Source organism: Corvus hawaiiensis, chromosome 1 (genome assembly GCF_020740725.1).
Source record: "Corvus hawaiiensis isolate bCorHaw1 chromosome 1, bCorHaw1.pri.cur, whole genome shotgun sequence".
NCBI classification, from domain to species: domain Eukaryota; kingdom Metazoa; phylum Chordata; class Aves; order Passeriformes; family Corvidae; genus Corvus; species Corvus hawaiiensis.
The window spans coordinates 34,126,167-34,151,979 of NC_063213.1; the positions used below are offsets into that span (position 1 = coordinate 34,126,167).

Here is a 25,813-nt window from a genome sequence, read left to right on the forward strand (position 1 = left end):
AAATATCTGGAAGTCTTAAAATTAAGGAGTATTAATTAATCCTTATTGTCTGGACAAGTGAAAATGGTAGTATTCCCTTACAAAGCTCAGTGCAGCTTGGAAGTTGTTGTGTACAAATATTTACATGTATGTGTATACGTTGTCCATGTGTATACGTAACACATAATACTCATATGCACATACACATATGTATACAGGTGTTTTCTATGTATATGCTTACCAACATGCCCCAGATGGAAGTGGATGTGATCTACCTCTACTTTCTTCTGTATTTCTATACATGGTAAAATTACCAAAGGAGAAAGAATGACTAAATTGTTCTTTCTAGTTAGGCATAAAACAAGATGAAAGGAGCCTGGTTTTACCAAGGGGGCATGGTGCCAGAATAATCTGATAGCTTTCCTTAAATGAGATAATGGATTTTCCAAAATAGAAAATGTGGTAAATCTCATTTGTACCTTAGCAGAGCAGTTGATACACTCCTAAATGGGAAAATATTAATGGAGCAAAAGAAGGCGGGGGTTAACAGACGACATGAAAGGTGGGGAAGAACTGACCAATGGGAAAGGGCAGAGGAAGAGAAAGAAAAGACAGTCAAGAGACAAGTTACAATGAGTTCCTCAAGGGTCAATTTTAGGACCAGTGGTGGTAATATTTTCATTAAATACGTTACCATATGAAGTCAGCAGGCTCTTGAAATCTGAAGGGGCGTCGCGGTTCTGTTAGATGGTAACATGCCATGACCTTCCCAAAAGCACCTTCAAGGAAGCCTCTCGGTGCAGCCAGCACACTGGCACACACACACCAGATAGCCAGCTAAAAAAGTCTGACGATGAATGAGCAAGAAGAGTTTTCACATAGGGTTCTACAGGAGAGATTTAATGCATCTGCACTCGTGCAAGGTTGCAGAGAAGTCCCGGGGCAGAGCAATGGGGAGTCCAGGGTAAGGGAACCAATAGAGGAACTCTGAGGGCGTATCAGGTAACAAGGGTTGTGGCGGCCAATGGAGCCAACCAGGGGAGCAGAGCTGGGCTACATTAAACATAACAGAACAAAGCATTCTGGAGGAAGCCTTTCAGTCACCATAAGCTGGAGAGGAACCTAGTGCTTACCCCACCGTAGGACTCCTTTCGTTCCTTGTCCAGCAGGCCCACCGGCCTCCACAAAGGGACATAGCTAACATGTAAGACTTATCATTTATTAAAACCTTTCTGACTCTGACCGCTGAGTGGGAATAGCTGCTTGATTAGAACAGAATGTCAGGGCATGCACTTCAGGGTTAATGAGGAATTTCTCTAAGGGAGACAAGAGATGACTCCGGTGGAGAGAACTCTGAGTGTCAGATGATCACAGAGGGACTGTGAATCGACAATAGGATGAACTCATGAGGAAGGTGTTTGTGGCCGTAGCATACATCAGACAAGGTATTTCCAGCAGAAAGTGAAACCTTCATTGTAGAAGGCCTGGGTGGATGCACACCTGCAACACGACTGCTGCCATATTTTTCTGAGAAAGATTAACTAATCTGCAACAAATGCAGAGGTACCATAAAGCAGATCATATGAGAGATGGCATGAAGTGCTGCTTAGTCTAAAAAATAAAGACAATGGTAAGATACTGAATTCTTTCTAAGAATTGGTTAGCCTAGTACCAGCAACAGAGAAGATATACTTTTTCTTATTTAAGGAAAAGAATAAAAAACCACAAATAACCATACCACATTTAGACTGGATAGAAAGAGCAGGTTCTCATTACTGGATCAGAGAGGTCCTCTAACAATCTTCTAGAGGAGTGGAAACAGCTTCCTCCCTCCAATAACTCTAGCAACTTTTGGGACAGAATTCAGCCCATTAACAGCACAATCTCTGTGGAATGCTAGGGCCTGGTCTAGGTTTGGTAATGCAGGTGGCCTCTGGAAATACTGGTCACCCAAGTCCTTATTTCCTTGGAAAAATTGTAAATTACTTTGGGAAATAACATTTAAACAGGGTCCTTGCTTGCTGGGATTTAGCTTGGAATCACAAAGTAAGGCAGATACAGCCATGCTATCCATCCCGCATTACAGTGGGAATCCTGAATGTCTCATAGATATGTAACGCAAAGTTGGCATTTCTGTAAATCACTTTCTGCTACCCCTTCAGAACTCGTTATGCTTTTATAAAAATGAAAATTTACATTCCAACGGGGGAAGATTCTTCTGCACATTTTTCAGCAAAACTGCCAGCATGGCTTGCAGGCATACCAGATGTACCGGATAAGCTCGCTCAGCGTTTCTTACTCCCATTGAAATGACTTGCTAGAGACAGGCAGGAGGGGATGTTCCATGCCTTCCTGTTCCAAAAAGAAAATTCAAGCAAAGGACATGCAATTTCAGCACAGGATATACCTTGATTCGTACTTTAGTGATGAAAGAAAATCTCTTGTTTACTCAAGAATGAGCTAACCTTGGGAATGATGGTTATGGGTGGTGACTCAGTGCTTTTCCTTATTACCATTTTTTTACAATTGAGCCATGGTATCTCCTTGCATTCAGGGTGATAAAGTAGGTAGTGCTTCAGGGTATAAACTGTTTTCTTGTGCTAGCACACTGTGCCCTTTTTATACCTAAGGTAGCCAGATCGGATGTGTCACTTTGTCCCAGGCCAGTGAGGAGCGGTGTGTGGGAACCCTACCTTGGGCCCTGTGGACCCCATTCTGGGCGTGAGGGTGGGGACAATGTTCATCAGGGCCTGTTTTAGCTGAGGAAGGCTTTACATGAAGGGAAAAAGTTCATCCAGTGGCAACACAGCGTACTTAAGTCAGATCCTGCTCTTTCCATTGACTACAGAAAGAGACCAAGAAGGGAGCTGGCCTCCCCCCAGGGTAGCTTTTGTCAGCCTCGCTCACTTGTGCCCTCTGGCCATCATGGACTGTTGTGAAAGCTGCAGGACATCTCAGCACTTTAAAATTAATATTTTATGTTCCTTTACCAATCTGCTGCTTCTCGTGATGCATGGACAGGCAGAAAAGCCAACAGTGCATGAGAAGTGAGCATGAGAAATTTCACGAAACATTGAGTGTGATGTTTTGTCCCAACCTGGCTGCTGATCTGGGAATGGTGAAGGCTATTTAGCTGGAGGAGCCCAAGCAGAACCAGCACAAGAGTAACTAGATACTGGACCCAGCAAGCCACTATGTCAAGGATGATGCACACGGGGACTGCTTGCTCACAGTCCAGCAGAGAGTGTTGCTGCTTTAGGATATTGCATGTATTACAGCCGGGAGACTTATGATGTTATTATGGTCCCCTGCCGTCTCATGCAATTGCAGATACCTTATATTCTTCATTAGCACTATTTGCATCTCTGAATCCAGTTTAAGGAATTTTTAATTTAATTTCCTTTGGAAAGGAAGAAAAACAGGATTGTTAAAGCATTGTGGATGCTGTTTGATGTCTGGCGGTCTTTCCTAGTGATCATTTACTATGATTTAACTTTTTTCTTTTTTCTTTTTCTTTTTTTCTAATTTTTATTTATTTATCAATGTGACTATCAGCAGATATTTTTAATGCCATGTAAACTACACAGATATTATGTCCATTTCATAGAATTGTCTTGGTTGATAGCTATGATGCATATGCTATTCAAATCCATTGGTACTAGGTAGAAATCCTCTTGCTTCTAAATGATTAGATAACTAATAGGACTTTTGAATTCTGTGGACTGCAATTCTTAGATACCAATTAACACCTCCTTTTCAGGATTTGATGTTATGAAACCTGCCACTCATTTTCTCTTTGTAGTTGAAATTATAGGAAAAGATGTCACAGAACTGGAATACGAAAATTGAGAGTATATTGCTTCTTAATAGAATATGTTTGAGATTTGTATTATATAGGTAAAATTAGAAAATATATTTTAAATGTTAAGTAGTTGTATTTCAACAATATAAGACTTTTTAAATGAGTGCAACTTTTCTTTTAACAGTTGAGAGTGTGTCTTTGGAGAGTATGGCTCATTAAAGATTCCATTGCCATAAATAAACCATGCTGAGTTTTATTTTGGAATGCAAGGAAATTTTCACTTCTAGTTATGCAGACCTAGAGGGATGCTGCGGTCACCTGTTTGTGTTTCCTGTCATTGTGTCCTACATGAGAAGTACAGGGTTGCTTCAGTAGTTGCATTCCATTTTTTTTTTTTTTTAATTCAGCTTGAAATTGTCAAAAAGACTTTGCATTAAATGAACAAAATACCAAAAAAACATTCAGGTACTCTGTATGTTACTATACAGTCAGATTTGTACTTTTGATTCTTACTTCTAAAGGTTTTTTGGATGCATTTTTTCTTGTTAACACTCCCAAGTCTAAGTGGAGCATGTAGTGTTTGCAGTTTTTACATATGTTTTGCAAACCAAATACTTACACTGTTAACCTTATGTTAATTTAAATATTGTTTTCTACTCTTTAACATGCAAAGCCCACTAGAGGAGTTAAGATTAGAAGGTAGCTTGACAACTAGGATCACCATCCCACATTAGCACTGCTTTTACATGAACATAATGCTAAGATTTCTTAAGGCCTGTCCAGGCTATTTAGTGACTGTTCTTTATTAGAGTGTTTTGCTGTATGTGGATTAAAAACAACTCATTGTTTTTATAAAGCAGGACAGAAGAATTGAGGAGTACTTCTTACTCCTTTCGGGCTTCCATTGAAGTACTCATCACTTCTGTCCTAAACCAAGGGTTTAAACCCAAACCTGTACTTGCCTGCTTGAGGCTGAGGTGTTAATCCAACACAGGGCACTTCCCACGGGACACTGTGGACAATTATTCAGCAGCAGTTTCTGCACTGCAGGACACGGTGTGCCTGACAGCATGCTGTCCTGATAGAAGGCTACCAAGTGATTGTACTACAGCTTATTCACAGGTTGGAAGCTGGATGATGGCTATCTCTCTATTCATCTGAGCTTTGACACAACTGGACAAGAAAAACTAGAAAGCAACATTTACATGCCAACATCTTTCCAAAAATCTGGAAGGCGTGATGGAGAATTAGGTAGGTAAAAAGATGTCTATGAAATCTGCATAATGCCTTTGGATGTGCCATTAGAGAAAAGAAGATAATTAAGTTTTTGATAATGATTTACAAACTCTAAAATGGTCTGTAGTGCATATGCAAAATGCACTGGGTCAGTGCTATGGCTCAGTGTCTTACGAAGTACCAGCTGCAAACAGAATGCTTTATATTCCACAGGAAAGTAGACAGTCTTGGCTTTCTAATGATATAAAGCAATTCATTCCTGCCTTAATGCCTCCAAGGGTTCCAAATCTCGAGCCAGATTCTGTTTCAATGCTTGTAGACTTGCTCTTTAGGGACTGCAGGCAAGTGTAGTTTTTGGAGATTAAATTCATATTTTAGGAAAGAAAGAGAAACCTTTGTCTGGCATGTTGTTTTGTGTTTTAAAATTGCAGCTACTCTTTGTAAAATGTTGGTGTGAGAAGCCACCATGTGGTGTCTACTTGTTGGTACTTGTTTTTCCCAGAAGCCAGGAGGCCAAAGGTGTGCGATAAATGGAGCTTATTAGACATTGAACTCTTTGGCTAATTACCTACTTTCTGAACAGAGTGTAACTGAGAATGGTTTTTTTTTGTCCCAGTCTCATGAATATCACAGGTCAGTCAAAACTGATCACCAGGCCTTGTGAAGCATTAGTTATGAAATTTTTGTTGCAAAGGATGCTGGCTTCTTCATCACTGCTACATCACAACATTTTCTGTTTTGCTGTCTTCCCCCCAAAATCTGGGTGCAGCATGTAACTTTACTGACAAAGAATTGAGTAATTAAGGAATAGTCCGTGGTTTTCTTGACCACAAAGATCAAGAATTAGAGTAAGAAATAAAGGGCTTTTTACAAATTAGACCATTATTTAGATACTGAGAAGGGGTAGCACAGTGCATCATGCCTTGAAAGCATGGGCACTTTCCACAACCCTAGCCGTAATCTGTGGAATGATCTCACAATAGCTAATTAAATTTTGGTTTTCAAATACTTCCCTCATCTCATTTTTAAGAAGTTCCCCATATGCAGTGATTTAGAGCTGAACAGTTGAGACTCTGTATAACATAACAAGGAGTGAACTACTCTAAATGTCAGTTCCCTTGAGTCCACAGGAAGACATGAATGCCTTTACCAGCTAGGGATCTGCCAGAGTACTCTAGACTTTGTAAAAGCAGTTATTATTAGTAATGGACTGGATACTGTATGCACAGAAAGGGGTAAAAGGAAAGATTCTCAGACATTACAGGATTTTCTTTATGGATTGATCTTTGTTTTTATTGTCTGTAGGATCTAGTGAACAAATCAAAATGCCAGCCAAGCTCTTCCAGAAATCTGGATTTTCACAAAGATGAGCATGTAATGATAGTTTTGCATTTGCCCAAATAGTCAGCTTTTTCCACTCCATTGTATCCTACAGTCCCTCATCTCCTCACTGAGCTGCTGCAGGTAAAAATTTTCAACTTCCTCTTAAACCATTTTGATGACTCTCTCCTTTTGATGTTTGTGATTAAAAAATACCATAGGAAGACGCCACCTTACAGGGGAAGAGGCTCTCACCTGAGTTATCTTCTGTAGCTGTAAACAAGCAGTGATGGTTTCTTCCCCAGAGGAAAGTGAGGCAGACCAAAGGAAACAGTGCTAACAATTCTTCCACTAACAAATCTGGAACTACGAGAGAGGATTTACAAGGTTTGTGGAAAGGAGATAAGTAGCAGACCTCAAAACTGAACCCAGATACCCTGACATCCAGCTCTGGCTATAACTGAACAGGCACCTGCATTGTTTCTTTGTGATGGCCAACACAGGGGTTTAAATCCAAGCAAGCAGTGCTGAGCTTTTTCAGCGCCCACCAAAGTAAGTAGGGCTCAGAGGTGCTCAGGCCCATGCTGCCCTCGGCAGGGAGATGGCGTTGGACCTGCTCTAGGCCAGTGTTGGCTCAACCCCTGCCACCCCCAGGCTCTGCTACCTGCCTGCGTCAGCCACCTTCTTCTATTTCTCATATGCCTCTAATCCACCAAACACACACGTGGGAGTATCTAAATTAAAAATAGCATCCCAGGAAAAAAATTGCAGTGCAGTTGGAGAGCTGATTTGCAGCTGAATTATTCATCCCCACATATCCCTCTCATCCCAGGATGATAGTACTGGAGCTACACAGGTGCAGCCTGGCTCAGGGACTGGTCATGCAAGGGAGAGAACACAACTTTGTGGGTGTCTGTCTCCTGTCAGCAAGCTAAACCTCCCACCTTTCAGCTCATCTGTCTTTTTATACCAACTGCTACATGAAAACACCTTAAACCACCACCTCGCTCCCTTCCATGTCACTCCTTTTGCTTATTATCCAATAACCAGATTAATGCAGCTTGGCTCTCTCCAACCCAAAGAATTGAATTAGTACAACCTTTTAAAAGGTTATTGGAATGTTCTGTTCCATTAACACCAAACTTTAGTAGAGACAGACATGAAAAAGCTGTTCCTGTGCTTTTATTGGCCAGACCTGAGCTGGGGTGCTTTGGTGGGTTGCCAGCTTGCGAAATTGCAATTTGCAAGAGACCTGGAGTGATTTTCCCCATGTATCTGCAGGGGTGGCCTTTGGTTTTAATCTGTGCTCTGGTAGTTGTGATTGCAGTGTATGATGTAGAAAAAGATCTGGCAGTTAATTGTCACTTTTTTTTGTAAGGAATTTTTGTAAATAACATTTTTATTTCCACTGAGAATCATTCAATTATCAGAGCAATCATAAAAACCTCATAAGCCAGAAGATCCTGCAACATGAAAGAAAGGCACAAACCCCCCTTGGACTTAACTTCAAAATAGTTTTCATAGTTCCTGGCTGGCATCCTTCTTCTCATGCTTGGTGTGGCATATTTGACATGGCTGCCCTTACCACCATATTCCTGGGCTGGAGCCTTGCAGGACCCCCATCAAGCATCCTCCCTGAAGATCACGCCCTGCTGGGAAACACATAGGCACGTGAAAACCAAATGGCATAATAATTAGGAAAACCCCTCTGTATTTGCCTCTTGCTTCTGGCAGCCAAAACCTCCCATTTCAACTGGCAGTGGTAAGCAAGATGTTTGTGTTGCACAAAACAGAGCTTAGTCCTGGGTTGTTCTGGGCAATGGCTTTTATGTGTGCCCGCTTCTCTCCATTGGCTCTCCTGTCTGTGGGGTCCTAGCCCCAGTTCTTCTCTTCCATGGTTTCTATAGGATAACTACATGAGTGTGATACTCCCCATCTCATTTCTACAACTCACTGTCATATGCCACCAACTCATACCCAATCCAGTCATGGCTGCTTTGGAGGTGTGTTGGGTCTTAGGAGGCTAATCTTCCCCCACAAAACTGCAATTACTTCATTCTGAATTACAGCACATTCCTCAGAAACACATAATGAAGACATGAGTCCATGTAAGGATGGTCCCACCTCATTTGGTGCTGCAGGCATTCAAAAGGGAAGATAGGGATGACTTCAATAGCACCCAACCCTCTCCTGTGATCCAAATATCTTTCCAGCTTTCACCTCAGCCTGAGGCATTGCATAGATGGAGCAGGAGTCACAGATTGGCTTTGGATGTTATCCAAAGTAACCATGGGACTGAAGCGATCAAGAGAAAAGGGTACAACAACAGCTCTAAGTCAGGGATTGCCCAAGGAAGCACTTGCTACTTTGGATAGAAGTGCTACAGTCTCTCTCTCAAGTTTCTGACCTATTCCTGCAGCTCAGTGATACAGGAGACTGTACTAGACATCAGTCTGGGCACTTGCCTCAGGCCTTCTGCTTTGCTTTCTTCTACTAGTTGGCACTCAGTAGCATCATCCCTTCACTGCAGGGAGATTGTTCCCAGTGGGAGCTGCGGGGAGCAGGTCTGCTACTTATACACACCCTGGCAACCTTTTCTGGGATGTAAATGCCTAGGCTCATGCACTTCCAGTGTACAGCCAGAAAGAAGCCCTCCAGTTTTCACAGCCTCTATGGCTTTTGCTAAATTGTGTATCACCTTTTCTTTAGCTGATAAATCTCAGCTGGGAAGCAGCTGCTCACTAACCACTGTAACGGGGACGATTTCTCCAAAAAGGGCCATTCAGCAACAATCTTGCTACTTTCTGTATTCATTCATACCCTCCATATCCTTCTTTTTTGCAGCTAAACATTAGTTTTGTGTGAAGATTTGCTGAGCAGTGAAAGATAAAGCAGGCTGGAGAGAGGAGAAGAGAGCCCGGGAATGCTATTTGTGTGATGTCAAAAGAGCACCAGAGTTTACTGTTATCTCTGATGAAATGCTGAAGGGCAAGGTGAGAAAATGGAAATTTATTATCACTAATCATAGTTCTTCTTTCGCTGGACTCATAAAACAGCAGGAAGTAGAGAAAAGAGAGAATTTTGAGTGGCTTTCAGCTGTATATTTAAGCGTGAATCATCCTCCATCTATTGCAAAGTCTTTTTTATATGTAGTTGAATTTTCATGAAGGAATATATGAACTTTGCCTACAACAGATGTCATCTTGAAGGGGTTTTTTTCTTTTAATATTTGACTGTAGCCCCAGTATAATAGGCAATATTGGGGTTTCATCTTTCACCAGTACTAGCTGTAAAATCCAGAGGAGATGATCATTAGCATGCATGACTTAAGAGATGTACAGCATCAGTGAATCAGGATACAGACCAAGAATTAACTGTTGAAGAAATTAAAAAATAATTCAAGAATGTTTGAGAATACTGCAGTCTGTCCAGACTCCAAAGAGCCAGTGCACAGTGTAGATGGCTGTAGTAATACATTCCCCTCTGGTTTCCCTGAAGGGATACAGGGAGAATTTGCTGGGAATACAGTGGCCAGTAGGAACATGAGGTCTGCAAAGAAAATTCTGGCAACATGCTGCAACAAGAGTGTGGAGGGTGAGGTTGAATGGTGGGAGCTTCCAGCTCCGGGCTTGAATTTTCATATGAAAAGTCATCACTCACTCAGCTGAAAATGGCCAAGGCGGCTGCCAGAGAGGGGAGCAAGAGCTGGCCAGAGTGCAGGTTGCTGGAGGCACCTTTTTACAATCTGCTGAGGAGCGGGCTTCAGTTTTCACTGCCCACCAGTACAGACTGAACCGCATGCAACAGGGTGGCGGACTGTAGGATGTACGTGCTTGGAGATGAGTGGAGAAGTGCTGAAGAGGCCATGCTCTGTGGCAGCATCCTCAGCCACAGCCCAACATGCAGGGCTGCAGCTGAAACAGAGCCTTTTAGTAGCTCCTTGCATGATTGCCCTACTGAGCTTTCCTTCAAAACATTTAAATATCTCCCGAACAACTGTCTTGGTGGCAAAGCCTAAGCCGTGCCATGTTTGAAGGATGCTGGGAGTTTTTTGTTGCTATTATTATTCACCCTGCCCTTTATGCAATGCCAACACTACTGCTGATTTATCTGCTGTATTCAGAGCCTTTTTCAAGACCTCATTTCCCCGTGAGAATATTTCTTACTGATTTACGTGGACTGTAGTGAATCAGGCTGTTGGGGACAGGAATGGCCACACAACTGGCCTCAGCCTGCGGGCTGCACAGCAAGCTGTACAGTGAAATATTTATGAAAGAGCTGCCCCAGAGCTCTGGTTTTCTGGGGAATGAAGAACAGGTTCAGCCAATGAAGAGTGTTTCTCTCCTCTCCCAGAGTAATTGCTGGATTCAAGAGGCCAGTATTTCTTACCACTTTCTTTGATTAGATCATTTCTTTGTAAAGAAATTATTTTTGACAATCAATCTTTGTTTTCTTCTGCTAATTTTCCACAAATTTCTCCCAAATCTCTCCTGTACTATGTCATGCATGTGCCCTCCAGATTATGCTCTCCTGAAAAGTTCCTTTGATTTCATATCACTGCAGGACAGTGCCCCTTGACTGGCTCCACGGTAGCCTCTGCTCAGCAGACTCCCCTGTGCTTGCTCCGAGTCCTGGTGTTAAAACTAGCTCTAGCAGATGTGTATGTGTAACAATGACAGTTTGGAAGATGGAAATTGAAGCAGCCCGTATGTGTCCTGCTCTCAGAAAGCAGGGGAGTGCTTTACATTGTGTTCTCCCATTAGCTAAGACAACAAGAGGATTTTTTTTCTTCCATGGACGTTGCGTAGTACAAGATTCCAGAAATGTCACTCTGACCCCTGACTGAGGGTGGACAATGGACTGTCCTTGAGCTTTTGCCAGTGGAACAGGAAGACTTATGGGCATGGGAAGACGCTTTCTCTGTTTTCAGTGCCAGTACTTATTATTTCTCTGTTCTAGAAGTACAAATTCCCAGATGTTAAGTAGTGCCCCGTTAGAAAGCCATAATTTTTAGAGACAAGGTTGGCCCTGCCTTAAAAGCAAACAGGAGCCTTAAAAGACCTCTCTGGTTGTTTCTCTCAGACCAATCAGACACTGGGCATTTCTGCAAATAGAGGCTTTCATTCATTTGTCACACTAAGACTTAATGACTCAGTAAAACAGTAGAAGTTAAGTAGGTGGACTATTTGCTTATCATTTTCACAAACTATAAGCAGTTGAACTTTTTATTGCCTTTATAAGAGGTTTCTGCCCTAGTTCTGCCCCCAGCCTCCTGGCCACAGGGCTCTTGCCCTCTCAGTTGTGCCAGCACTGAAACAGTGATCTTTTTGTGGCCTGTCTCTGACAGAGGGGACAAAATTCTCCTCCCTTTGTGAGTTTGTGGGAAAGGATGATAATTGGCATTTACTATTTGTGCCTAATGCATTACTGCCCAAACAGTATTTACAAAAGTAACAACCCTTTCTGAAGCTAAAGCAAGAGTACAGCTAGGAGTGACAAAAGCCCTGTCATTAGAGCAAGTACATTAAGGAGCTGATGTCAGTTTATTTGTCTCTTGGTGGCACAAAAAACCCTGGTGCTAAGAGAGAAACAAGAAGAGCAGTCATATATTACTTTACTGATTATAATCTCTGGTTTACTCCCTTGGTTAGCAGTTTTTCATAGAAGGTTTGTGCCTCATTCAGAGGCACATATGAAAGCTTCAGTGCCTGCCCAGGTTGTTCCTGTGGGATAAGGAAACTGTCTGATCCTGACCCTTAATCTGACCCATGCTGGCTTTCCCTTACCATCTTAGTAGCTTGAGTGTCTGTGCCCTTCCCTGGCCCCTTGCAAATACAAGTTCTCTCTGCCATGTGAACAAAGGGGAGGTTCACACTCCACTATAGGTAACTGGAGCTGAAACCATCAGCTGGAGACCCTCAATGGGGCATTTGAGAATTGGCAGCCAATGGTCCCAGCCAATGGTCTGAGCACTGTTGTGGACCAGAGGTTCAAAAGTTGCATTTGGGCTGGGAGAAGAATAGCATCCCTCTTCATATCCATGCTATTTGCCTTACAGATAATCACTGATGTGGGTTATTTTCTTCTAATAACTAGAAAATTAGTTTTAAAGCTACATGTCACTCTCCCATTTCACTTTTAAGAGACAGTACTTATTTTTAAAAGAAATTACTCACAAACAGTACGTTTTCCTGGCCATATCCGCTGATCGAAATGTCTGTATTGCAGATGGCAGCGTGTCTAATCCTCATGAGACAAGTTTCCTGGAACTGAACAGAAGACAAAGTGTGAATATCGCAGCTTCGTAAAACTGTGCCTGTTCTGTAGAAAATCAGTCAGCAATACAAAACGATTGTTTAAGAAGGCAATGTCTTGGCATCTATCTTAAGTTGCATATAAACAGTTCAATCTTTCTCAACCTAGTTGTAGTTGCAGAAGCAAAACTGGGTAATGAGAACATTGTTTCGAAATGGAAATTAATGAACGAGTTGCTTACTAATCAGAGAGATGTTTCTTTGCTGGCACAGATAGACACCCTCTGGTTTCTTTCCCTTCTTGAATGACTATAATAATGGGACAAAATAAAAGCTTTTACTTCATAGAGAAATACTAGCTCAGAACTACATTGAAAGCCAGCAGAAGAAGAACAGGGTCTTGAAGGGCCTCCTGTCAACTTTCTCCCTGTTCAAGCTGAGTGAAGTAGCTACAAGCTGTCAGATACAAGCAATCAAACAACCAAAGGGACACCACAGCTCTAACTGGACATGCTTATAATGAAAGGCTACACTTGATGAACAAGTCTTTCAGATTAGTCTTTGCTATGCAAGTATATTGTAGAAAAAAATTGGTACAAACAAGTTGAGGAAAAAAACTCAAGAGAGAAGAAGGTAAATAAAACTGAGGTTTTGACTGTCCTAAGAGATCAGGACTACAAATGACGTAAAAGCCTTTTGCATTTATGTTTTAATATTCCTGGATAACTACAAACTTGTGAAGAGTAGGAACCAAGAGTACCCAAGCATGACCAGTGCAGCTGAAAATAAAGTATTAACCCTGGTGATGTATTTCAGAGTGATCTGCTTTTCAGAGGAAGGTATGTGGGGGGATTTACTAATACAATAGAAAGGGAAATATTATTAAATTATGTCTGAGGAAGATATTCTTCATATCTCTAAGGAGACTTAATCCCAAGGTGATTCAAGAATAATAGACAAAGCCCAGGAGCAAGAATAATAAAACTCAATTTTTTTTTCGTTTCTCTTCTTCCTCTTCACTTACCCTTCCCACCTTCCCTCACTGTTTAAGTGTAAAGCAAAGTAATGTGCATACAATGTTAAAGGAAAGGTCAAGATGAGACAGAACCCCCAGAACTCTGCCAGCAGATACTGAGACCTTTTCCTTTACAGAACTCAGCACAGGGTGTTGGAGGGAAAGCTTCACTTCTTTTCCTGTCCCCATTTCAGCAGGTTGGGCATTTGCCCTTTTAGTCCAACCGTCATTTAGTGGAAGGGGCCTGTGACATTCCTTCCTTAGTTGCTCTCCTCTGTATCCTTTCCTGTCCTGGAAAGCAAGAGGTGTTTGGGATACCACAGGTGAGCAAAACCACTCCCAGTACAAGCATGATAAAGATGAAAAACTTTTGGCAGTGCAATCTGCTGCCAGAGGAAATAAAACTAATATATGTTTATACAAATCAGTACATTGAGCACAGAAAATACGTGGCCCAAAGGCTCTGTTGGCTTTTTTTAGGTTTAGTGTAGGTGGGTGGAAAGTTCCTTTGTGCCTACAATAGAGCAGAATGGCTAATGACTCTGGGAGAGAACGGAGGTAGGATGGACTGAACACTGCATGAATCACTGGAGCATGGGCCTGAAGAAAACTAGGCATCTCAGGGTTATGCTACCAGGAATGGACCGGTGCCCTGATTATGCATGGGATGGAAGCTACTTTGATTTCTGTTACCTAGTCTGATAAATGAGATAAATAGCTTCTTTTCAACTTCTTAAAAGGGTTCATATTGTGAATTACTAAACAACGACTGAGGCCCGGTGAAATATGTAGGAATTGTATGAGGCTGAAGTTATGGCATTTTTCTCTGCAAAATAATCTCAACATCCCTCATGCCATTTGAATTATGTCTGCTGTCACTACAGTGAATTGCAAATGTTCGTAGATGTCTCCCTGCATACATCATGCACGTATTTGTTTATATAAAAGAACCATCTTCAGATGAAGAAATGTTGGTGTTCAGCCATTCTGGCTGTAGACTCAGACTAGAAGGCTGGTGAATCTAACTCAGGAGAAGAATTAATTTTTTAAGCATGAACCTCTCTTCTTGATGTTTGCTATCACTTAGATAACTCACATTTTAACATACTGTATTGTCTGTGGGGTGAAGGCTGGGCAAGGGGACTCATGAGAATTACCCCTCCATATCTGAGCAAACAGTGCACAGTCAGGAACACAAACAATGCCTGGTCTTTGTTCAGCACACAGGCTTTCCTGGAAGAGGAATATTAAGTCAACAAACCACTAGCTCTGAAGACAAGCTGCCAGCTTGCAGCTGTAGTACTACTCCAGTCATTTTAGCCAAAAATATTCCTTCCAAGACTTCTGTATTGCATATGTGGAAAAGGATCTCTTCTGACCAATGGAATTCATCACCATCAGAAAGAATATGTATTAAATCTTATCTGGCTACAAGCACCAACTGCAGAGCCCTTTATAAAACTCCTCTTCGTGATAAAAAGAGAAAATTACCTCTTCCCAGTCTCTTGTACCTCACTTGCTCTATGCATTTCCCCATCTCTTTTCCAGGCATTGATTGAATCAAAGGAGTTTGGGTTTACTCACTATTGCATCCACTGACCCACACAGAAGTATGTGGTGGGCAAGATTTTGGAATTCCTCTCTTTTAGCCAAAGTTAGCTAAAAGAAGAGGGAATGCCTTTTAATACTTACCTACCAATTTCAGGGAAGATGGAAATAATTTTTCTTTCACCCTTGTTTAGCTTTTCCCTGATAGATAAAAGGAAGAATTTCCACATGATTGATCTGTTTTCACATTTTTACAATCATTTGAGATGCAGGTCCCCTCTTTACTTTCCGAAAGGGAGATTATACCAAGAGTATATAGAGACTATTTTCTTTGCAAGACCAGATCTACAGAGCAGAACAGCTTCTCACAGCCTCACCTCTGCAGTCTTTGCCAAGTCTCTTCCATAGTGGGAAAGCTGCATTTTGCCTATCCTGCTGAGAAAGCCCCCCTTCACATTTCTTATGGCAATGGTGAACTCAAACCACTGCACTTCCAAGGCCAGAGCATCTCTCTGCTCTTATCTAAATGACTTATTATAAGGCAGCCTTTCTGGAGGAATAGCAGCTCAGCTAGTCCACAGGTTACTTTACTATGCATTAGTCATCTGTGCTTAAAATTTCCCTAGCAGTTGGCATCATCATGTGACAATCTCTGGAAATGAAACCTTTAATGTCAAAGCAGCCCCCAACAACTCTCTGCATGCCACTGGTCAGTGAATCTCAGCCTTTAGCAAGAGAAGGGACTGCAGAGTTTTTCTCTGACTCCTGCAACCCAACTGCTGCTGAGAAAATTAAACAGGCAGCAAAAAAAGACCCACAACCTTATGGCGATACATAGTTGCCATAAGGATAATAGCTGGCATTTGGGGCTCATCGGCCAGTTAAGGGCAGCATCCATGATGCCCAAGAGGTTGCCATCTTAGGCTCAGGATTTAGAAGAGAGATTAGAGGCAGCTGTTCCCTTATCGGTGTAAAGATGGAAGTTCAGGGTATAAAAATAAAATGCAACTGATCATCATTTTGCTCGGAGGCTATAGCCAGCTTCAGGAGTGATGCTTGCCTGGAGGAGCAGTGGCAGCAGCATGGCAGACCCACCCTGTCTTTGTGGAGGGTGCTTGGGAATGCAAGCCTCAGCCCTGTGCAGTGGCTGCTGGTATCTTCAGGGGGACCTCAAAGTTGTCACTGCTTTTCAGCTCTCTGGAGGGATGTGTGCTGGGGGACAGCTACCCCTTTGGAAAACCTTTGTTTGGAAGAGCTTTGCTATTGAATAAATAGCCATGAACAACCTTTGGAGCTGGGATAAAGGGCACCTACTTTTGTTGTAGTCACACAGAATCATTTTTCTGGAAGTGTAAAGTATCCATGCAGGCTGGGGAGAAGCGCCTTTTATCATGCTTCCAGTCTCCTTGTCATAAGTGAACAGAGCAGGACTGAACTGCTCCATGTCCAAGGGGATCTGACTCGAGTCCTCAGCGCTGGGAAGTGCTTCCAAAAAGCACAGCTGCCACAGAAATGCTGAAAATCATGCCTAATGGGCCAGGACAACCACGGTTTTTCCTAAATGTAACTAACTGTTACAATGCAAACACAAATTGAACTACTAAAGCCCAGCTGATCTGAATATGTCTTCATCTGGGTAAGCTGTTTTCTTTAGAGCATAATAAATTATAACTGTTTCTGCAAGCTGTCTCTGAATAATGAGATGAGAACAGAATACAAACCTTGGGAGAAATATTTCAAAACCATAATCCCAAGAAAGGGTTACTCAAACACTGCTTATAATTTCTGTGGTATTTTAATGAACATTTATTAACATGTCTCTTGTTTAGAAAAATCAGATTATTCAAAACAAAATAGCATAAAAATGGTCTTAAAAAAAAAAGTTTTTCCCCTGTGAATTATCAGATTGCCGTCATCAACTTGTACAGTGATGCATTTATCGTTGGCCCTCAACATTTGTTGAGTTACATGTACTCTCTTAAATCCAACCCCTTATCCTGTATCACCATACTTTTTCATCAGCAGATACCTCTGTTAATCATACAAAACAGTATGCTTATATAAGGTGTTCTACAAATGTAGATATGAAGCTAGAATGATTATGAACATCTAAAAGGAATCATCTTTGGGAAGGAACTAAGCAATGAAAATCTTCATTCCCCAGAGTGATTGCATTGGAAAGTTACGAGATTTTAAAGGTGGACTTTAATGACACCTTCCTAAACTACTGCTGTCTGATTTATTTTATGTATAGTCTGATCATCTGCCTTGAGAAACTATCACCACTAGTCATAACTCATAAATATTACACTGTGTTACTGGAAAGTGCTGTTTTTTTAGACAACTCAATAGATGATTACCAGTTTTCTAGGTAATTGACTTCCTTTTACTTGACACTTAAGCCATTTATTAATGACAGGATTGTGCTGGGTAATTAAGAGAAGGATACACTTAAATCCTCATTTTGGTTCAGTTCTTACACTGGTCTTAATTTACTTCACTTCTGAAAATCATCAAATCTTTAGTTCCAAGTTTTAATGATATGCAAACTGACATGACTCAAGCTATATATTTGATCATTCTGTTAAGCTCTGGAGCCCTCTGCTCTGCCATTGCTGGACAGCTGTACAAAAACCTTGGGTACTTTCTATAGAATACCAGGAAGCTTTGTGAAGTGTGTGTTAATCTCTGGTTTGAACATCACAACACACAGGGAATCAAGCAGAACACAAAATGAAAATGTGAAGAATTAGGAATCTCAGTCACTTAATTCTTCATAGACTCTTGCTCGTAAATTAGATCTAGCAGAATGTCTCAGTATGTAAAATATACATGAAAATAAAAGTCTCCTAATGAGATCAACAATTGTAATCATTCTCATTTACTTAATGCTTTCAACTAGTTAAAAATTGCAGGCAGAAGAACAGGAGGGTTACTAGAGGACTGGCAGGTCTGCTCTGCTCTTTGGCCATGACAGTAAATATATTATGTTTCAGGAGAGGTATCATACCATGAAGCAGGGGAGAAAAATGTTCCTGCCATTACTTGGTCCCTGCTCAATTCAGTGACCTTGTACAGTTTAAACAGAGTGAAAATCTATTCCCTTTCTATGCACAGAATGTACAAAAAATTGTACCATAAATCAGCTGAATTCGCCAGGTTTGATTGTATTTTTGCAAATAATCCCGGTGATTTCTGTGGAACTGACACAAAGAATACGTTCCTGTGGTTCATCTGTGAGGGAGGGGGGTTCTTGTCTGATCACCCTGGATAGGTGAAAATACCAAAGCATTCGCTGACAGTGAGATATATCATCCTTCCCACTGGACTCTGCCTGTCCTCATGAGTGCCTGTTAGACCTCTCTCTGCAGAAAATGGTCTTCCCTGTGCTGAACAGTACATTTAATACTGGCACTCATCCAGAGCCTAGGGAATGTCAGCTGTATGCTCTGTCTCAGTTCCTTTTCTGCCAGGTAGACCTGTGTATGTGATCAAGACTGTGCATCTTAAAATAGCACGCTGGAGACATAGCACTCTCCAAATGTTAGCTAATTGTCGCAGCAGCCTGGCACAGCACATGCCTAGGACCTGAGCTCTGCACTGATTAGGGATTCATACACATTGGGGAAGAGCACCACACATGGGGAGAATGACAGCAAGAGACAGAAATAAAGAGAAAGAAGATCAAATCAGACAGGCAAATAGGGAGAGAAAAACCAGTAGATAGTTAGGAGTGTCAGGGATGAAGGCAGTAGCTCCCAGAGGATGCATGAGTGTTACAAACAGAGGACAGGAAACAAAGGGTTTGATTTCTCCTTGCTTGCACCAGCTACTGCTTCAGTTTGATGTTCCTGGCAAAATGGCCTGTTCAAAGATTACAGAACACTCTCGAACCCAAAAGGATCTCCAAGCAAAGAATGGGTTTCAGGGAGAGAGGTTTCTCACTGATAGGCTGGAGGAAGAAAGCAGGGGAAATGAGAAATGCATCTGCAGAGTCCCAGTGGGTGTCAAAACCACCCAGACACGATCACTCCCCTGCCTTCATACCCTGCCTTCCCAGATGGGCAGAGAGCCACTAAAAAGCCTTCAGACTTGCTATGCTGTGAGGAGTGCATCCCCTCTTGGTTTAGGAAGGAGGAAACACACACACTTTGCAATCTTTGTTCAGCCCAGGTTTAGGGCTGAAGTCTCTTAAGTCCTGGCTTGTTATATCTCCCACAGTTCTGGGGTTTCCTGTTCAGCAATCCTATACTCATCACAACATGTTCAAAGCATCTTGGTGGAGAAGATTTTCCCATCTGCCTTGTTAGTGATGTGCTACACACACTTGTAATGTCACATATTGCCATAACTAGACTGTCCTTGTAATAAATATTAAAGTTAGGCATGTAGTTAGTATTGGAAGGAGCATAACTCTGAGGTCTAGTCCATATCTGACATGTAATATTTGGATTTTTGTGTTCTTGAAAAGCATAATCATGACACTCCTGTTATAGGCTACTAATAACAGAAAGTAAGCCATCATTTTGTTCACGTGAAGGCTGCGGGGTAGCCAATGAAGATATCTGTATTTCCACTGAATTGGTGTCTAGAAGATAAAAGAGGCCTGAACAGCTATAAGTTCTCCCCTAAAATCACACTTTGAGAAGTCCTGGTCAATATTGCTTTATTAGTGTTTGCAAGAGTGAAATTAAGCTGCATAAGCATGCTGGGCCAGAGAAGTTTTGCCTCACTGAAGAACTCCCGCACACACCTGTTCTTGTAGAAATGGAGAGAAAACTCTTTTAAGAGATGAAATACAAATCTAAATCATGACATCATCAGAAGTATCTCACTGGCTCACATAATCTGTGAGCAGGTTACAGTTACCTAGCAACTCCCACAAGCAGCTTGCTTCAGCGCCAAAGCATTAGGGTTTAAGTGGCAGACGCGGACCTGGCTCTAACTGCTCGATTCATCATCAGAACACGGAGTTCAGTTGGCAGAAATCAGAAAAAAATCAGGACTATTATTAAAGACCTCCATAGCAGCCTCCAAAGCAAACCTCCTTGGGGGCTCACCCCATTGCGGTGCTGTGTGGTACATGCCAGGCTTTTTGTCCAACTCTGAAAGGCAAGCTTGGGTGTGCTGGGGAGACAGACAGCTAAGCAAGAGAGTCCATGAGAGTCTCACAGATCTGCAAGCGTTGCTTTTAGGTGACACTGGATGCCAATGCCCATAAATTTCCCTTTGCAGTTCTGTATTGATCCTAATCACATGTGTCCAGTTAATGCACATGTTCTAGGAAGGCAGACTGTTTTAATTGGAAGGCACCAAGCATGGAGGAATTGACCATATCTTGCATTCTGCAGCAGTATAGGTCAGCAAGCTTCCCTGGGAATGCCTGTACAGTGTCCAGGATAAAGAACGCAGAAAAGCCTGAACAAGACAACTACCAGCAAAACCACTCCACACACTTCAAAGTCATTGCCACCGACTCCATCAAGCGAATTATATATTTATTTGTCTTCACATTTTCAAAGAACTGCAACTCTACTTGCCTTTTCTAACACATGCTGGCATATCCTGAGCCATTCACACAGTCAGGATTTCACCCAGATTTGCCACTTACATTGGCATCCGCAGTGAGACACCTCCTATTTCTGCATGTCAGTATCCAAATTGTCTCGTTTGTGGGGGAGCCAAGAGATGGCCAAAGTCTGCAGCAGATAAGGGGTGAACTGATAGCAGTCTATACTGAGTAGCTGAGGAAAAACAAATTGTGTCAGTATAGTGTAATGCAATGTATGATATTACTTATAATCTCATCAGGCTTTTCATGCCTTCAACTGCTTCCTCTGCAGATTGTCATAGATTTATTTCTACATGACAGTCACAGCTTCTATTCAGTATTAAGGTGGTTTTTGCTTTTCTTGTTGAATTCTAGGAAACTCATCTATCCCTTAGGTGTATAGCCCTTTTGATGGACTGTTCTCAGGAAATCCTTTCATTAAAAAGAGGTGAGCCATGATGTTCCTTCTCTTAATATTTTCATCACACTCTCCTCTCCTGCAAGCCTGTCCCTGTAGGAGGATATTGTGGTCTTGATTATGCGAGGGCTTTGATGGGGTGATAAATAGAGATGTAGATAAACTCCCCTGAACAGGGCAGAGCAGCAGGTAAGAGGAGCGCTGTGTGTGGTGGTCCACACTCTGACACCGCTCCTGCTTGCCCACAGGTCTCTGGGGACCAGCCAGAGACCATGGCTGTTGTATATGGGCATGCCTCCCTGTAAAAGGAGGGCTCTTTTGTCTTGCCACAGTACCTGGATAAAGATAACCTGAACCATTACAGAGTGGATGAGTGGATGAGTTTGCAGTCATATCAAAGAGGTGGATGAAGATGGAGCAAACCATCCCCTGGCCACGGAAACCCAGTGGATTTGGTTTGTATTTCACCACACCAAGCTCACAGCTGCATTGCTGCTATTCCAATGTCTTTCTTTGGAGGAAGCGGGGTGGAAAAAGAGAAATTTGCTCTCCATCTACAGCTGTTACTCCTCTGTCTACTCCAGTTGCATTAGTGTATCTGAAAAAGCTTGGTTCCCCAAAAAATATTACACAGATTTAAACAAAAAATATGAGGCCCAGGAGTGAGATGAGCCATTCATGAACACACTGACTTAACCTTTATCATTTTTCTTCTTGTTAGTAGCTTCATAGGTGACAATGCAGGAACTGCTGTCAAGGAGCAGGTGAATGGTCCACCCATCACCATGTCACTGATTCTTCCATTCCACAAGACTGTAGAGGAAGATGATGAAAACCAAGTAGTAAACAAATAGGAGATTTGCCTGCTCATAGAAAGGGAGACTACTTCTTATCTTTTTGTTAGTAAATTGACTTCTCTAGAGAAACAGAAGATTACAACCTTACATGAGACGGACAGAGAAAATATTAAATTAATATTTTAACAATATATAAAAACATCTAATGCTTTTTATAGCTTCACTAAGTTCTTGGTTTCAATGGTTATTTTATCAGGTTAACTGTACTTTCAATAAAACTGACTTCCTTTTATCAGATTTCAAATTTATTGCCTTTCAGTTGTTCTTCTCTTATGTGAAAGGCTAATGAGCAGCACCCATTTTACCTTCTCCATGGCAGGCTTGGGGAGCGGGGAATATGAATCTGTCACATGCTTCTTATCCATGCACTCTCCCGATTCAGCGTTGCTAATTGTTCCAGCTTGTTTTCCTGCAAATGCTATTCCTGTGCACTGAGGCAGTCTCTCATGATACCAGCTTCTCTTTTATCTGTCATGGTTCTTTAACTGTGGTGATCAGAGCTGTAGGGAACTGAGGGAGGATGTACCACTTGAGTCTCACAATTTAATGCTTTTGGGGCATGTAGTCTGTCTCAGGCATCTCAGCTGTCTTGGGGAGGACCGACTTCACTTAAAGAAGATGGCAGAAATTTTGCTTCATTGGTGAGCCCATGGCTGGGTTCCCCTAGCAAAGAAAAAAGTAAAAATGAGGCTGCTGTCCTGTCTAAAGACTTCGGCAATCCTAGAGAGGAAAGGGACTGATTGTTCTTTAGCCTTCCATTTTTCTTCTGAACAAACTGTTGGGAAAGAGTAGGAGCTGCTAGAGACATAGCAAGAATAACAAAAATCCTTGCAGTGCAAGATGTGTGGAGGCTCGGAGAGTCGTGGTACCATCTGTGCCTGTCTATTTACAGACAGAACAACTAACGCCCAACTAATGGTGAAGAGAAGCAGAGCATCATGTCATGGAGACAGCTCTCTCATCTTACATAAAAGCAGCTCTCTGAAAAACCTGAATTGTTCAGACGGACAGAGGAACGGTCACAATTTACACTTAGGAGGATTTATTTATGGAATGGTAGAAATACCTTTTTGTTTCAGCCACATCCTTTAAGCAATCTTCATCTGAGACTTCCAGGCAAGTTTGGTCAGTGCTTTTTCAGCAGTACAAAGTTTAGTACACACAAAACACGTCATTATAGATAGATCCATGGTTACAGCAAAAGATCGGTAATGAGGGGAAAAGCAAGTAAGCTGTGAAAGCAGTATGCTTGTTTTGATTTTAAAAAAAAATTTTTATATTTGCAACAGCTGCTGGGTGCAAAGAATAGGTATTACTCAAAGGGAATGAATGAGCTTTTGCTTTCATAGTTTTCAATGAAGATATGTTTTGAAAACATACATAAGACTGAAATGTTAAAAAATCATGTTTGAAAGGAAAACACATAGTTAAATCCCCTGTATTTATGTCAGTGGAGCTGACCTCAGGGATAATTTAAGGCTCTGAATCAATTTGACTCCAGCAAGGATATGAGACTGGATGGGAAGTAATTGTTTTTGGGTGAAATGGTTGCAGGCAATTATCCACCTAAGGAACAGAGTTGGGTGCACAGGAAAGGGGCAGGGACATGGTATATTCTGAAGCTGGAGACACAGCCAGGGAATGGAGAAGGTGGGGACCAGAGAAAGTCCCAGATGAAGGAAATAAGAGGCAGAAAGGAAGGAAAAAGCATTCAGACTGAGGGAGTTCCTGTATAAGGGATGAAAAGTTCTATGTCTGTGGTTAAAAAAAATCTGTAGAAAAATAAATTCGGTTTTACTGAAATCAAACATGTAAAGAAGTTTGATAGATCAAGACTTTTTCTTGACTCGTAAAATATATATGGATTTAAAAACTCAACTTCTGTTATTTGAAATTTTAGATGCTAATGATAAAAAAAATCCACCTGATTAACATTTGAAGCCTTGAACACTACCAGAAAGTGCGCTAAATTTGATTGCTGTTCTGTCTTCATTAATTTTAGTGGAGCAGGGAATTAGTCTCTTTCTCCCTTTATGTATATTTTATTTATTTACTTTTTTCAGAAAAGATATCTAGACCTCTAAGCACTCACAAAACTATAATAAGAAATTAATAAAACCCACAACACAAGAAGAGCAAACGGTCACAGTTAAGACTAGGGACACTCATAGTCACAACCCAGTGCATAGAGGGAGTATCAAAAGTTCTGGAAGAAAATATGAGCTTTTAAGTATTATGTTTGCTCAGAGAAAAAGGCTCCTGCAAGTGGCTGGTCATTTTCCCTTCTGAGTGTCGAGTTTCAAGTGATGAAGGAAAAATAACTCAATTCGCTGATAAATTGTAATGCTATAGAAATGTTCTGTGACCATACAAATTGCTGCCTCGAAACATGTCTGGAGATTTCCACCAGCCTCTCAGTACTCTAAAATGTGCAGCTCAAACCTTCTAATTAACAAAAGTGCCTCTGAAGATTGTTCCACCAAATAGATGCAAATTACTCCTTTAATTTCTTTCTTCATTAGATTCCTTGTTTCCTTTGATGCTGCAACGCCTTTTTCTCCCCATGACAACACACCAGCGATGGCTGATAACACCTTGAAAGTAATTGCTAATATTTGAAATTTTATTTTTAGTCTTGCAAGAACTTTTCTTTACCACGTCTGGGGATTCTTCCTACTCCTTCAGCTTTCTCCAGCCCTCAAAGGATTGATTTCTCTTTTCTCTGGAATTACCGGACTCCTTGTTCTCTGCTTTTCCTCACCGCTGCTTTCTTTTTTATTCCCCCCAAGCTTTTTTTGACCAACTATGCAAATAGCTATCAGTCCAAATTATGCTATTTGTACATGGGGAAATGCCACCAAATTTAGTGGAATTGAAACATGCTTAATCCCGGGGTTTTTTTTTGTGAGGAGTTTATCCCCAGATCCTCTGTGATATTTTAGGTAACAAATTCCCTTTGACATCAGAATTGCCTAAATACCTTTGTGAAAGTGAATGTCTGACAAGCACACCAATGCAACTTGCCTGCACTGAATGTCTGTTTGTTGGGAAAGGAATGGAAATAGAATTAAATACCCCATCTGCTAGCAAAAATTAAGTTTCTTTATATGTATGATAAGGACTTACATATCTCAATATATAGTTATGGCTACTACAAATTTTCATCAAAATAAGATTTTTTTAGGTAATTATATACGTCCTATAGTTATTCAGTAGAAACAATATTTTCATCTCACAACATTTTACACAAGTGAAGCTCCTAATAATAGAAAAATAAAGACACTTGAAATAATTTGGAGTTATGTGAGTTATGAAAAGATGTCCTTGACTATTCAATTGTCTGTGTTTTACATATTTGGGTTCTTGGCAGTAATACCTTTGGAATCCAGCAGATTTTCCCGCTTTCAGCATTTCTTGGTTGTTTCTCCTTTTAAAAGCCAAAGATAAGAATTGTAAGCACAGGAAAAAAATTTAACCTTTCATTTGTTTAAATTCAAAATCAAGCTTATTCCATAAAGCAAGCACAGGATTTACCATTGCAGCATAGCTACCCAGATCCCACATGGAAGTGTGATCAGAGGAACTTAATGTCCTACGTGGGCTACAGCAAAGGAATGTTTCAAATGAAGACACTCAAATAGTGCTATAATTCATCTATGGAAGAGGTTGTGAAGACATTCCTTTGTTTAATGGACCAGAATATATCAAGGATATGCTATAAATTAAGTAACACTGACTTAGATTCAGTGTACTGCCAAAAATAAGTATACCAAGTACTCTTAGCATGAAAAGCAAAGCAAGACTTAAACTGATGGTAAAATGATTTATTACTG

The 25,813-nt window shown here is 41.3% G+C and overlaps 1 protein-coding gene and 1 long non-coding RNA gene across 5 annotated transcripts in view; one reads left to right on the top strand and one right to left on the bottom strand.

The window, feature by feature from the left end:
* Window positions 1-25,813, bottom strand: part of LARS2 (leucyl-tRNA synthetase 2, mitochondrial) — a 134,046-nt gene that overhangs the window by 89,266 nt on the left and 18,967 nt on the right. For 2 of the 4 annotated variants that reach the window (XM_048299561.1, XM_048299549.1), the window contains exons 1-2: window positions 12,514-12,606; window positions 6,593-6,703 (exon numbers count right to left, since the gene is read on the bottom strand). The gene's annotated coding sequence lies outside the window, so the exon portion shown is untranslated. Of the gene's footprint in view, window positions 1-2,242; window positions 2,332-6,592; window positions 6,750-12,513; window positions 12,607-25,813 lie in introns of those variants that run through there. The other 2 variants (XM_048299538.1, XM_048299573.1) reach the window with 2 other exon arrangements.
* On the top strand, window positions 4,726-13,524 carry LOC125324057. The gene is made up of 4 exons (XR_007202779.1): window positions 4,726-5,032; window positions 6,323-6,481; window positions 9,182-9,330; window positions 12,566-13,524. It is a non-coding gene; the product is annotated as an uncharacterized LOC125324057 (long non-coding RNA).